At 39.0% G+C, this 15,767-nt stretch overlaps 1 non-coding gene across 1 annotated transcript; it reads left to right on the forward strand.

Moving 5' to 3' along the window:
• The first annotated feature begins 550 nt into the window (after positions 1–550).
• LOC103984972 (uncharacterized) lies at positions 551–4,960 on the forward strand. The gene is made up of 2 exons (XR_010513440.1): positions 551–820; positions 4,090–4,960. It is a non-coding gene; the product is annotated as an uncharacterized LOC103984972 (transcript).
• Positions 4,961–15,767: the final 10,807 nt, after the last annotated feature.

Below are 15,767 nucleotides of genomic sequence, written 5' to 3' on the forward strand. Positions count from 1 at the left end.
GTATTATGTTCAAAATTTCTATATACATCACTGATTTTTTTTACAACTAATTTTTTAATACTTCAATTGGAAATATAAAATTAAGCTCAATTAAGCTCTCTACAATCTATGTTTCATTTATTCATCTACTAGTTTTTCTGTATTTAAATTTAAATTTTAATTTATTTCGTAAAGAACAAGTAAACATTTATCCGATAAAAAATTAGCTAATTTGAGTTAAAAAAATATATATATTTTTTTAATATTTATTTTAATTTAAAATGAGTTTTTAAAGGGTATTAATATCATATATGAAGTTTTTATGTATAATAAAATAAAATTTTAATGGGTAAATACGAAATTTAATCATTTGAAAGATATATATTTAAAAAAAAAGGGGGGTTTCAAGCTTTCTTTTTTCTAATCATACTTATTATTAGACGCTATATATTTGAATTGATTCGTGTCCCGTCTGGAGTAACGATTTAGATCCCGACAAAGGAGTCGACCCATAACCACGAACGTTCCACTCCGGCCCACCACATCCTTCTCCATGATTGCCTCCCGTTCTCTAACTCGTGTTCTAAGCCGGTGACAAAGTTCGGTTACCAATGTGTGCGCTGTCCGCCCTCGAGCCTCTGTGATCGGCATCCCCAGCGGTGTCAGAATCTGCGGGGCCTTCGTGCTCGGCGGCAGCCGCCGGAGCGTCGCTCTCCGCCACGCCGTTGGCCGGACGACTGCCGCCTTCGCACCCCTGCCTCGATGGAGGAATTGCTCGACCACTTCAATTGCCTCGGAAAGAAGTCTGCCCTCTTCGGCGTCGCCTTCTAATCTTCCCAAGGTGCGATCTTTTTTGGCTTCTTCTTTTCTTCCTCTCCAATTTGTCTCGCTCCACCTTCTCTTCTTTGTCATTCAATTTGAGAACGAGAGAATCTACGAGGCTGCAGACGATTATAAAGGCAAAGAGCATCACTCATGTTGGCATGTAGATGATGCAGAGCATCTGAAACTACTATGTGTTGGTGAAATGATACAAAGGAATACTAGCACTGAGAAGCGGGTTGGCCGTTCACCAATAAGTTAGCTGATTAAGAGCATTAAACACCATGCACCATCTCAGCCATTTGAGCTTGCAATTTTCTTCGCCATAATTTCCTAAATCTTTGCTTTGTTAGATTCTCTACAATCTTCTGGTAATCAAATCTGTCTTCCATTCGTTGACTTCATGTATTAGTCAATGTTGATGCAAAGACTGTAACCATTGAAGGTGTCGTGTTAACCTAGTCGAAGCCTCATGAAGTTTTCTTTGATGAAGAGGTTCTTTTCCTTTTGCATTTTTTCTTTTCGTATGACACATTTCTCATTCACATGGCAGACAGCATATCAAGTCTTTCAATTAGTGGTGAAATATAAGAACAATTGAATACGTCAATGGCTATTATGGATATCATCGCAGGAAACAACATGCCTTGATTGCAATGATTAAGTCGGCATTAAACTTTTTTTCTTTTAATGTAACTTATAGAAGTTGATGATGGACCTTGGTGTCATAGTAAAAATGCTACTATGCAATCTAGGTGGTAAGGATTCGGATCACGGAATCAGTCTCTTAGGAGTAAATTCAATTACAATATCCCCTCCCTATACCCCATATTGGTGGGAGTTTTATACACTTAAGAACATGGAAGATATGTCTAGGATTTAAGAGAGGATTATAAAAGATCATGTCCCAAGTCACTTGCTACATATATTCATATAAAAAGAATCTATCAGAAAGAAGGTTATGTTAGTTGCTACTTAGAAGTATAAATGACTATTTCTTAGTCACTAATATCCAATCTACAGCTACTGCTTGGGTCCTGTAAAGTATTATTCCTTCCCAAATAATTCGGCACAAGTTGGGAATATCCTACCATGAATTTGTCGCTAAATTAGCTACTAATGTAAAGTACTTCACTGTTGTTTATAATTACAGTTCTAACAACCAATCTCAATTTATGTTAAAGCCATTTTTATCAGAGTGAAGTTTGGTTTGTAGAAGCAGGTTGTTGGAGATCGAGTAGTTTAATAATTTTAAGACTTTGAAACTCTATGTAAGTTTAAGCTAGTGTGCTCTATACTTGGTTTACTCTTATTATATCTAGGAGAATTATCGTGGCCCAGTTCACCTCATCGTCTTTGTAACTTTATTTTATTTTTTTTACTTTTCATCTCAAGTACTAGTAGTAGTCTTAATTGCAATTTTATATATAGATTCAGGTTGCAGCAATATGGTGGACACTACAAAAAAAATTCGATCACTCTTATTTGCATGACTTCTTTCAGTTTCTTTCCATATTGTTTCTCTTCTCTAGTTTTATATATTAGAATCTACTTTGTATGGATAATAATATTCCCATGTTTTTGCCTCCCAAGCATTTTGGGTTGTGTCTCCTATGGCAGGGGGGGATTTAGTAGTCTGTACATTGTAACATAATTGGCATTCTATTATAGCTTGTACATGATATATCCTGCAAAAAGATCCAATATTTTATTCACATCTAGGTTTGAAGATGATAATTAGCACCATTATAGTCTTGGTGTTTCTCTGATCACCATGTGAATGAAGTGTTATATAATGCAAAGACAAAACAAAACAAAGGATTTTATCCATGTAACACCTGATTAATTTATATGCTGTTAAGTGAATGAGCTATTATCTGTCCTTTTTTTTCTTTCCCTCTGTCCTTGCCTTTTCCTCATGGTGGTGGATGAGTATTATCTAGAGTATTGATAAATAGCAAATGTGATGTCTACAGTAAATGGGTTATTGAAAGGGGCAATATCCGTCTATGGTAACAATTGTCCTCCCTTGGATGGAATGGACCAAAATTGATTGAATCTGACCATTTGTTCAATTCTTATCTGCTATGAATGACTTCTTGCAATAGGGCAAAGGAATTGGCCAAGATTAGCTTCGTCTTGAAATGGTACTGCAAACGATTGAACTATTCTCTTTGAATTGGTTGATACTATGAATTACAGTGTAAAGTCAGCTTTTTATAAATCATTATATTTGTGAGTACATTGGTTAAAGCCCAATGGTTCCATTCAACCTAGCTGTTATGTTGGACTGTGGTCAGGTTAACTCTAGCTGGCTAGCAGGTGGAGTTGATCTTGGGTCGAGCAATATGTTTCTTAATTCTAACTTTCATTTTAGTTTGATTCAACCAGTTTAATTTTTCTTTGAAGGAATCTATAGATATTGTTTGACCTCGCCAACTCATTTGTGGAAGTCAAGCAACCTTGGCTCCAATCTGGGATGGCAACATGAATCAAGTTGCAAACAACTCTAATCTTATTCTACAGCTTAACCCTGACCTAAACTGTTGCAAAGGCTGCCCATTTCATATAGAATTCCATTTGTATGTCAAACATGTACATGTCTAGCTGTAACAATGGATGAACAAATTTCCAATGACTTGTTTCTGGAATATTTTTCACTGCAGATATAATATACTCTTTTTTCTTATAGACGATATCTGTTTACAAGCTTAATAAACCATGTGGATAGTTTATATGTGGCCAGAAATTTTCTGCTCTCCTATTTTTCTCTATCAAACACTATCAGAGTAAACCAACAATATTTGACTTGCCATCGAGGTTGTCAATCTTCATTACTTTATCAAGTGTTTGAGAGTGAGATTGATATAAAATTTGAAAATCTAAACCGAATGATGTCTACATCTCCTTGATTAAAAATCAAAGCAAATTCTTTCTCTTTTTTTCAATGTTTAGGATATTTGTTTAACTATAAGTTGTCATCATATCAATAAAAATACTCATCGTCTTGGCTTTATGCATTCATTCTTTACAGCTTGATTAAGATGACTCATGATACTGAGTTTACTGAGGCAAAATTGCTTTCACATCTCTCCATAGTGATCTTTATACTCTCTGTATTTATGTTTAGTGCATATATTCCTACAAAATGGAGAAATTTGCATATGTATCTTTATAGTTAATATCTGGCCAATTTTCATTTGATTGTTTGAGGATAGATGTTTAATTTCTCATATTATATTCTCCTGAAGATTTTTCATAATTTAAAATCTATTATTCTGATGGCAGCCAATCTCAGCAGCACCAAGTCTTCTTGCAAACTATGGTTCCAGCATATATGGTAGGTGAAAGACTTCAATCAGAACTCTCTCTCTCTCTCTCTCTCTCTCTCTCTATGGCCTGCACAACCTGTCATCAACATGCCCCTTGGCCTTCATTTGGTGCATCCATTCACATTTCTCTACTCATTTCGTTCCAATTCATCAACAGCCGTCCTCCTGCAATCTTTGACCGCTTCTTTCCTCCTTACTAAGTCAGGCCTCTTCCTTCCTAACCACGCAAAAACAACACGCCAAAATAGAGCCCACCCAACCCCCTCTCCCCGCTATATAAACCCCCCCTCCCTCTCTCCCTCCACCACATCAAGCCATTCCCAGTTCCATCTGCTTCTCTTTCCTTCCCAAGCCAATCGTTTCCCCCTTTCCGAACTCCCATCGCTACCGACAATGGAGGCTGGTCGTAAGCTCGTGCTTTTCACCGTGGCCATGATGGCCGTGGTCATGGCTTCTTCCTTGGTCGAGAAGGTGGCCGCGGTCGATGCTCCCGCCCCCAGCCCCACCTCCGGTGCTGTCACCGCACCCGCTGCACCTGCTGCCGTCCTTGCCTCGATCTCCGTCCTCCTCTTCGGATACTTCCTCTGCTGAGCGACACAGTTTTCTCCTTCTCTTACTCGTGGTTCCTTCATTTGTTGTTCTCCTCTGTCATGCATGTATTTGGTCTGATACGTTTTGGAGGAAGAGGAATACGTAGGAATTGATATCTGCATATGATGGTGAGGTGGTAAAGGATATGTAACATTGTATTTGTGTTTGATTATGTTGATCTGAGTTATTTTTTGTGGTTACAATTACATGAAATGAGAGATTGTATTGCCTCGTCACATTCCTCTCATTGTGATTTGTCATGTTTGTGGGTATGAATGAAGTCGTGATTTCAAACACATGATTAGGAACAGTAATCTCACTGTTCTTCCCCCCTTAGATGGAAGAACAGCATCGTAGGCACATACATATAATAAAGAGCAGATCTAATAATCCCATACTCTCTCAAACTTCGTCCAGTAACCGAGGGAAAGAGAAAGACTATAGCTAGAACAGTACCCAACTCTTAGGCGTGCTTGCACTTGCCATAACCTGCAGTCGAACAAGCAACAATCATAAGCAAAGAAAGAAAGAGCCAAGAAATATCCATGTGAGCTTACTGGGGTCGGTGAGGACGATGAGGCCAGTACCATTGAAGTGGCAGTTCCAGGAGTTCCTTCATGGCCACGGAAGCATGGCTAATGAGTCGGTCGGGGAGGAAGCACGCGCAGCGCGACGAGGTTGCAGTCCGCCATGGAGCAGGCGTAGTGCAGGTTGTCCGGCCGAACGCTTTGCCACAGACCACGTTTTCTGGGGAGGACGACGACAGAACATGTTCGTCATACCTGCCAATTCACTGCCTCCATGGTGCTGATGATTCACCTGCAAGAACAGCAACGTAGCAAGTTAACAGATGACGTCTGTACACCAAGTGCGAGAACATTGTTTCTTGATATCAAGATCAGTAACAGAGGCGAGGAGGAGGACCATCAGAAGCAGCAAGAGCTTCCGAAGAGGGAGAGCCGCAGTAGCCATGGCAGCACCAAGGAGTGCAATTTGGTTAGTCTTTTGCATCAGATACAAAGGCCTTCTCCCTGAGCAGTGTACCTGTCGCTCGTGCTTTTTCTGCTTCAGAGATGCTCTCAGAGAGAAAGCTCAGAGATTAGATGCCATGGGTAAAGACTTGGATCCAGCTTTTGAGGGTTGAATTAGGGGGCCATCTTGTTCTCTATCTACATGCAGATAAAGAGTGCATGATGATTAGGGTTTTTTTCTTTTTCACTTTTTTTTTATATACAAATATTATTTTTGACCTTATAAATTTTTGAACGAATTTAGATCTATGAATCGGTTTCATGAGCCAATTATGATCAGTATACCGATTAGGATCAATCAACGAACTTGTTCAAATCAAATACCTAAATGCTCCTCCATCTGAGTCTTTTCGTCCTCCTCGTTCTATCCCTCTAATTATAAAAAAATCTAGTATAATAATTGTTAGAAATTATATTTTAATAAAATCAATGGACTAATTAGAAATGAGAAGATTTATATATTGATCACCCTCAAACTTCTATCCACATAGATCTTATATATAGAAGCGTATTTTTATATTCAAATACACTAAAAAAAAGCTTAATCAAGATTTTGAAACATTTTTTATGTATGAATGGTGGACATGAATTAAAGTTTACATTTATTTGGATTCATATATCCAAAAAAAAAAGATAGTGCTAATAAAAAATTATATTAATATATATATATATATATATATATATATATATATATATATATATATATATATTAGGACGTTGGAACTTAAAATACTCGGATCCATCCGTCACGGCAAGCGATCCGTCAAACCGTATTTTAACATCCATAAAATAATTCCAAATAAAAAATAGATGCACGTGCCGTGGCACGTTCCATTGGCCAACCGGTTTGTTTGTCACACGCACGCCACCGACTCAGGCGCAGCGGCTCGGTGCACGTAATGGCGTGGACCCCACCGCCAGAAACCACTGGGGGCTCGGATTGAACCATTTCTCCCTCTGCCCCAGCGCTTCTGTGGACGACGAGCCTTCCACGTGTGCGCGTGGGTGAGTCGGAGTCGGCACTTCCTCGTCCCCCAACCCAACCCAACCCCCGAAAGCACCCCACCCAAATCCAACGAGCTGCAGGAAGACGCGATGGCCAGCGGCAGCGGTGGCGTGGGCCGGGGCGGGGGCGGCCGCGGCCGTGGTCGGGGCGGCGGAGGTCAACTCCCCGGCCTCGGCGCCGGGATCACCCACAGGGAGTGCGAGTCCTGCCGCGCCGCGCCCGGCATCCCCTTCTGCCGCGTCGAGTGGTCCTTCCTCTGCGCCGGCTGCGCCGCCGTCGTCCACGGCCAGAGCTGGATCGTCGCCGTCCCCCCCGGCCCAAACCCTAGCCCCAGTCTTAACCCCGTCGTCCCCAGCCCTTACCCTTCGCCTTTTGCTTACCAATACGCCTTCGCTAGCCCTAACCCTAACCCTAGCCCCCCTCCTCCCCCTGCCGCTATCTCCGTTCCTAATCTTAACCCTAACCCTAGCCCCAACGACAATCTCAACCACGTGGTGCAGCTGTCGTCGGACGAGGACGAGCAGTCTGCCGGTGAGGACGGTGACGGTAGCGGCGGCCGAAAACGTCGGCGGTCGTCGGTGGAAGGGGAGAGTGCCCCTGGGCGGGAAGCCAGCATGATGAGGTACAAGGAGAAACGGAAGAGCCGGAACTTTGATAAGACGATCCGATACGAATCCAGGAAGGTGCACGCGGACATGAAACCGAGGGTCGGTGGGAAGTTTGTGAAGACGGTGGATGGTGTCGAGGAAGAAGGGGATGATGGTGCCGGTGGAGAAGGAGGGCACTATAGCGGTGGCGATGAGGCAAGAGCGGAATCGAGTGAAGAGGGTAGGGCCGATGCTGTTGAGGAGTCGACCGATCAAGGTGAACAGATGAGACCGGTGGAGGCTGGCGAGATGGTGGCCACAAGTCCAAGCTTTGAGGTGGAGCAGTTTGATGGAGGAGTGGACTTGGGGCAGATGGATGCCGGTGAAGAAGTGGGACTATTGTGAGTTTCATTATGAACTCGTGCTTGTTCTGTAGATTTGGGTTGCTTGCTCAAGAAAATATTTTTCCCAGATAGGTAAGCCAGAGCTTTTCTTTGTATCTCTATTCTTGAAATTGGCAATAATTGGTGGTGAAAGCTTTTGGGATCTGTTTGACCTTTCAGATAGTAGGATGGAATTTTGTACATTGTTGTGCTTTTCTCAAGTATGATCTCTTGCAAAGGTTTTTCATTGCATATTGTTGTAGACAGGGTTTGCACTTGGTTTTTGATAAATTGTGGAGTTGATGGACGATATATTAAAGATACATAATGGTGGAATGTGGAAAGCTTACTATCACCAAAAGCCTTGTAGGAGATATTAGTACACCACTAAATTTCTTCTAAGTTAAAGCTGTTCTTGAGATTATTCTACAGTGGTGAGAAGCATTTTGTTCAAGGGTGACAATCTCAACTTAGCTTGATTTTACTATGAACTCTGCAGTTCAAAGCTCATCAAAACCACCGATATGTACTTTCTATTGATCTGATCTGCTTCCTTCCTGCCCCCTTCTCTCTCTTCCTCTGGGATGGGTATTAGACTCTAATGCCAAGACCATGAATCTTGCGTATCATTAGTTGTCCTAGATCAACAAGTACTTTAAATATATCTTGAATTCCAGCTTGAGGTATTCCTCTCTCGTTTTCTTCTTGTCCCTTACCACCCGGAGCAGCAGCCAAGCAGTAGCGCTCATTTCATTGTACAGTTCAATGTGCTATGATATTCTTTTCATTCTCTCTGGTGGCTCTGGTGTTTTTTCATTCATCATGCTTATTGCTACTAGTGATTCTGCTGCTTGACTGTTAGTTTGCATCGAAATCATAAATGCATCTGACAATGAAAATTTAGTAGCGTGTCCTATAATGTAACAATATCCAATCATCTTGGGCCAACACCATGAAAGATTTCAAATGCACGGCTGATTCCTTCCCTTTTTTGGATATATAATTTTTTTGATAAAATATGCAATATGGGAGTATATTTAAAGTCATGAATTGAATAAATTATGTCGCTATTAATTTTCTTATTCATTTTGTTCTTTCGTTTTGTGACTTAATGATTTTAGTTATTATGGCCAAACTGCATTGGAAGAAAATCCAAAGTGGCAAACAGTGAATAGTTTCTTATGTAAGAATCAAGGATTATTATATTGTCATAAATGATATGGTACAAGCGGTACATATTGGTCCGAGTGTGGGCCGATATGTGGACCACCTCCATTTCGGGCAATCCAATTAAAATAATAAAAAATCTGAAAAAGTGGTGGGGTCTTGTCTTCTAAGTCAATGTTAAATAAAGAAAAACAAATTAGGGCTCACGCGTCTCGATGCTGTTGTTGTTGCGTTGCCGCTTTGATGGTGTTGTTGCTTTTTCTCCTCCTCTTCTTTCTTCTTCTTCCTTCTTCTTCTTCCTCCACCACTTCATCTTCTTCCTTCTTCTTTCTTCCTTTGTTCCTATGCCTCTTCCTCTTTTTTCTTTTTTTCTTTCTCACCAAAGCATTGGTACATATCGATGTATCATGTGTCAATACACCGGTATTGATCGGTATGTACTGGTCCAACAGATCGCTAAGACGGGTCCGGTATTTGAAACAGCAAACCTTACTAAGAATTACATAGATGATGAAAGATAGAACCCAATTATAAATAAAGGAAGATTTCATGTTTGCAACCAATTGTAGATTTCATGAAATTAGATAATGTGGTCATATTGAAGTTAAAAAACCAAAAAATGGAACACTAGCTATGCCCGTCCTTTCACAATGTACTGCAAGTATCAGAAAAATGACAAGAAAAGTTCTTGATGTTTTCCACTAACTAATAGTAGGTATGTCTATTTCTTGCAAATTGATGATTGAGAAAGTATAGAAATAGTGATCTTGAAATAATTTCACGATCTTTCTTCTTTTTCAATGTTCCATGTTGAATTTTATTTTTGGCCAATTGTGCAATTAATTTAAGTCATTGTTATCATATGTCTCACCTTGCGTTCTTATCATGTTCTATTGTGGAATTATACATTGTGTTAATAGATAAATAGATATTTCTTGTTTGTAGATGATTATCACCTTCGCTATGTATGGGTAGATGATTTACAAGAATTAGATACTGTCTATGTAACTTAGGATCTTGATTCTTATTGTGAGTAAATACCAAGATCTAATATTTTGACAACATAGTGTATTTTGGTTAATTGTTGGTGCAACATGTGCTAGTATATTGTGCCATATAGGCTGTTGAGCATCTGCAGTTGGTCTGGCTTAGAGCAATGGCCTAACCATCTGGGGAAACAAAGAGGGCAGAGAAAGTGGGGAAAGGTGGAACTATTGTTCGATATTACTCAAAGCATATCCATAGTGATGTTGGTGCAGCATAGGTTGATCAAAGGATGGGTAGATTTAGATGTGATCGAATCACCCCTTGCTCATTTTACCCCTTGCTTTTTTTCTCCCCCTTCAATAAGCAAGCTACTACAATGCACACCTGACCAATTTTTGTCAGATCAACCCTAAATCTTTAATATCCGCTCTGACATGAGAAACTCTTTTTGCCTAGTTATACCAGGTTGGTGTGGTTGGCCATCATTAGCCTTGATGTTCATCATACCTGTGTTGTAATGAATATCACTTTGTTAACTTTTGTCATGTTTGATGCTGGTGTGTAGTGCACTATCGCTCAGGAATGTGAATGAACTGTTGATCAAGTTCAAGAATGTGACAACTGGACTACAATCCTCTGTTCATTTATATCCCACTTGATTAGTCATTCTTTTTACTCATCAGAGTCAAGTTCATTGTTAGGTTCATCATCAAATTTATAATAATATCTTCCAACCTTGGGAATCCAAAAGTTGATTCAGGAGAACTGTTTCTGACATGGTTAGCTCTTGTGCAATCTCGTCTAGCCATGAGATTTGATGCAATTCTTTATAGAAAACCACTTGGAAATCGACAGGCAACCAGTGTGACCAACTGACCATATGGTTTACAAGGCTAAAACTCAAATAAACTTACATTGGTATTAATGTTAATATTTGTTGTATCATAGGAATCAAATCAGGATCAATTTTTTTTCTAGTTTGTTTTTGGATAGTTGACATGATGCTCATTGTGTTGGCATGGATTCTCTGATATGAGCTTGATGTAGCTAGCTTATATCTGTGCTACCATCAGCGACTGTTTGACCTCTATTAGGGGTTGTTCAACTCCCAATAGCAGCCAGCCTGACTTAAGGTTCATGGGATGAGGCATGAGGCTGATGACAAAGGCCAAATTTATGTTGAAAAATGTGAGATAATTGGATTTTGTAATGGATGAAACACTTCAATTTAGGCCTCAAAAGGCACTCAACCAAGGGGGTTGAAGGCGTAGTGGACCTTGTGGAGTCTAGCGCTAATTTGGCTCAGATTGGTTTGTGTTGTGTGCGTGCGCACGTAGGGGTGCCTAGATGTGCATGTGCATGGGTGTGTGTGCAGGTGCATGTGTGTGTGCTTTAGTCAGTTGGGATGACAGAACATGCGCAGTTGGTTCTTTAGGCAGGCTGTAAATTGGGTTGAATGGAATTGCCACACGCATGGAGTTTTAGACAGCTTGGACAAAGGTACACGTGCACTTTCTGAGTGTAGGCAGGCTGTAAATTGGGTTGAATAGAATTGCCGCTACTGTTGTTGGATTTCTCTGAATGAACAAGAATGATGCTGCTTTCTGGACATTATAGCCACTTGCAGTATACTGATTCAAATTAGTATACAAACTACTTGGATGGAACATATGCATTATAGTAACCTCCTCATGGTCACACCTTGTCCCTAAAGTGATAGCCTCCAATACCATCAGAATAAATTCTATTGCAACTCCCTGGTGCCCTCATCTCATGGGCCATTACTTGATCTAAGAAGTACCTTGGTAGGTTTTGCAGTTGTCTTACCATATTTTGTGCCAGGATATACTTGAAATGAGTCACAAGTCCTCCAATTGCCTTCATGACCTGATTTTAGTGTGTTGTAAAAATACACCAAAATTTGATCCTGGAGCAGGGAGGCTTTCTGACGACTATTCCACCTCTGTAATAGATAAAGGAAGTTGATTAGTGTAATATGTCAACAAGTAGGCCTGTACATGCATATTTTAGTGTGTAATGTGCCTCACTCTTTTCCATACTGTGATCACAAATCTATGTGATGTACATGCATTTTCAGTCTCAATCTAGCTTATATATGCAAGAATTCAGCCTATATCTATGCCTATTGTGGCCTGATCTGCATGGATTTAGCCAACATCTATGTGGATCTAGCCTAGGTCGGTATTCATCTTGGCCATGTTAGTATGGGTCTAGCCAAAATTTAGGTGAATGAAGTCTGGATATGCACCAATCTTAGTCAGAACTGATCTAGCCTAGATTTGTGCTGACCTTGGTTGGCTCCAATCTAACCTACACTGACCTTGGTCAAATCCATGCATATTAGCCTAGATTTCTTGGATTTAGGTCGGATCTGTTTGGATCTAGAATAAACATATGCATTTTAGCATAGATGTAGAGAAATGATGCATAGATCTAGGTTAATAACCATTACTCGAGGCATAACATCATGAGCAAAAGCATGAATAGGCATAAAAACGAGGCATCAGTCAAGGCATTTAAAAGTAAAACTAAGCAAAAAATAGTTCCCTGTTTTATCTTCAAATTTACCTTGCTTTGGAGAAAATGATCTAGATTTTTTTTTTTAGGTTGAAGCTTGGTTTGAGTAAGAAGAAGATGAAGAGTGAGAGTCCAGAGTGAAGAAAAGAATCTAAGAGGCTGATCGATGTTACCTTTAATGCTATCATTTTTTATCTTTAATTCATTTGATGCAATGTTTTGTTGTTCATGTAATTTGTTTGCTGGGTTGTGTAACATATCCAAATACGTTGCTATCATTTTTCTTTCTGATGTCTTTGTTTAGATACATAGTGGTTTAGATACATAGTGGAGCAGAGAGCAGGTAACTTTGGGAGCTGATTTGGAGAAACTTCTTGGGTTAAATGATAATACTTTTTGAGGAAGCAGTTCCTATTGTCTTTTGGGCCTGGTAAGGCATGTTTCTTGCCAGCATATTAGGTTAGCATACCCTTGATGGCTCTTTTTTAACCAAAAAGTTAATGACTAAATGATAGAAAGGAAGCTGAAGCTTGATGTAGATAGCGGGATTTGGAGGTCTGTGGAATAAAATGATAGCTGCTATTTTAGGAGAACTTTAATTAAAGTTGACATTTTTAATCTGTAAAACATGGGAAGCCTTCTTAAGCAACGGCTACTTAATTAAGGTCTGATATGGTTAGGAACAAATGGGCTCTGTTGGTAAGAAAAATAGCTTAGGTTCAAGAGAACACTAAGGTAGGTTAGCCAGGTTTGCACCCTTGGTGAGTATTGACCATCCAATTTGAAGCAATGGCTGGTCAAGGATTATCATACCTCTTGTGGTTGTTTAATAAAGTTCAAATATCACCTTGCCCCATTTAACTTGTTAGCTTTAGGGTTCCATGACCAGCGAGTAGATCACCCAGCATAACTATCAACATTTTTTATATACTAGATGATGTTTAGCGACCAATCACATCTAAATTGACTGTTATTCTCTCTGATTGAAGAATTTTTTATGTTTAGATTATTTTTATTGTATCCTAACTCATGTTTGGATCATGTGTATGTGTATTTATATGCTTCAGCTATTGATCAAGTTTAATGTATTTTGGTAACTAGAATTATTAGGATCTAATAAGAGAGGACTTTTTTTTGGCTTACATCAGAAATGTTTTTGGAGGCTTACGTTTAGTTTGAGATCATATATTGGACAGTAGTTTCTAGGTTTGGTAGACCTTCTAGTTGGTCCAAAATTAATGATCGAACCTATCAGCTGCCATAATGCCCCCATTTCATGGTCAACACCATGATATACTTCTTCAGTTTGTGAGCTTAAGGTCTTTAAGCTACCATCTGGGATTTCAAATGTGTCAGTAGCCAAGACTTGTTTGGTTGCTGGTTGGAATATTCTGGATGTATTTCCTATGTGCCAATTTTAGTGAAAAATGAAATTGTGGCAGGCATGTTTTAGGAGCTTTATTTTCAGGTTATATAATCTTCCAGTTTTTCTAAACTGGCAAAATTGCTCCTTTTGAAATGTGGGTGTTCACCCTTCCCTGATCTTGCTTTCACAGGAGCCTCATGCAATGGGTATTTACTATTTCCTTTTAGCATGATTAGATGGGTAAACAAAAGCAAATGAAGTATATACAGCATGATGTCCAAACTTCACATTGAGTTTTTCTCTATTTTATTAATTAAACAGAACACTCATGTTATTTATGCTCAACTCTGACTGTGGCATTTCATATTGAGTTCTAGAACTCAAGTTTTGCAACATTATAGCCTTTACTGCACTTGGATGTTTAAAAGTTTGATATTTGTTGTAGGTTGTTTAAGCTTAAAAGTAAACGATGTGCTGTAAATTATTTAGGAATTCTTGTGACATGATAAACTAGTGATTTTCCTTAGAAGAAGAAAAAGAAAGAAAACAGAAGAAACAAGTGATGATATATATGGTTCCAAACATTGTTCTTGCTGCTTCTACAAATATATTTCTCTGTTCATTTTGGTTGCAGTGTTTTGTTGGTCATCATGATTGCTTTTGCTGCCTTGTTTGACACTCTACTAAGTCCATCAAATATTTGGTACTGAGCATCACTTGGACATCGAAAGTTCCTTCCTTTATTTTCTTTGTTCCCTTTAGATGCATTGTGGAGCAGACAGCAGGTAGCTCTTGGGGGTAATATCTGATTTGAAGAAACTTGGTTTTTTTTTCTTTATTGTTGAGGAAACAGCTGAAGTTTGATTTAAATTATTTATCTGGAGATGGTTATGGAATTAGTTGATTGCTATTATTTTACTAGAATTTTTAATCAAAGTCCACCTTTTTGGGAAGCTATCCTGTCAGAGACTGCCTGGTTTAGTATAAGTATTGAATTCAGATGGGATTTTGGGACAGAGAGTCTTGAGCTGGTCAAGCTTGATGCTAATGTTTCTCTCCAACTCTATACAACTGCTTTATAGACTACAGAGTTGTCTCTTTTTCCACCTTCATATTTTGACAAGATCTCCTGAAGGATGACTTCTTCAGGAAGGGAAAGCTGCTAAGAGGAATGATTCCACCCACCGTGGGGAAACCTGAAGTGGCAAGCAAAACCAGCAAGTCTTGTGGGTCGATAGAGTGCTGATAGATTTGGGGCCATGTGACCGCCATCACAGCCTGTGCCACAAAATGCTTCATGCTCATCTGATCCAAAATGCTTGCCTTGAATTGTCTGGTATGTCATGTCTTACTACATTCTAACCTCGAGATCTTATATATACCTAATTGTATTGTACAAAAATTAAGATAAAAAAAATAAAATTAAGTTGCTATTCTAAAATATTTTTTTTAAAAATAAGTTAATTGCATATTATCCTTAGCATCTCGGTTTTTATATTTTTAAAAATTATATTAAGATTTTTTATAATTAATGAAATATTTAACATCGTTTTTTTTTTGTCAACTGCTAATAAAAATATCATAGGATTTATTATGGAGCATGTGTTAGTATAGTATTTTCATCAAATATTTTATTTTTGTAAGTAAAGAGATCCTAATATAATTTTTAAAAATATAAATATTAAAATATTAAAAATAATTAATTATAATTAAATCTAAGGGGAACTAACAAAATTATTTGATAACCCTAACCCTCTCTAATTCCTAACACATGTTCACCCTCATTTTTAGAAATGATATGTTTCTCTGGAACAGCTCTCACCTCAGCGCTATGCTGCAATGGTCGTTATTGTTTGTCCTTATCCAAGCAGACCAAATTCCTCTAGCCAAATCGTACGCACCCCCACAGTGATCACGTCATCCCAAAATCTGTACCTAAAAAGTGATTGATGGATGGGGGGGTGTAGTTGTTGCATCA

This window comes from Musa acuminata, chromosome BXJ1-5 (assembly GCF_036884655.1).
Source record: "Musa acuminata AAA Group cultivar baxijiao chromosome BXJ1-5, Cavendish_Baxijiao_AAA, whole genome shotgun sequence".
Lineage (NCBI taxonomy): Eukaryota > Viridiplantae > Streptophyta > Magnoliopsida > Zingiberales > Musaceae > Musa > Musa acuminata.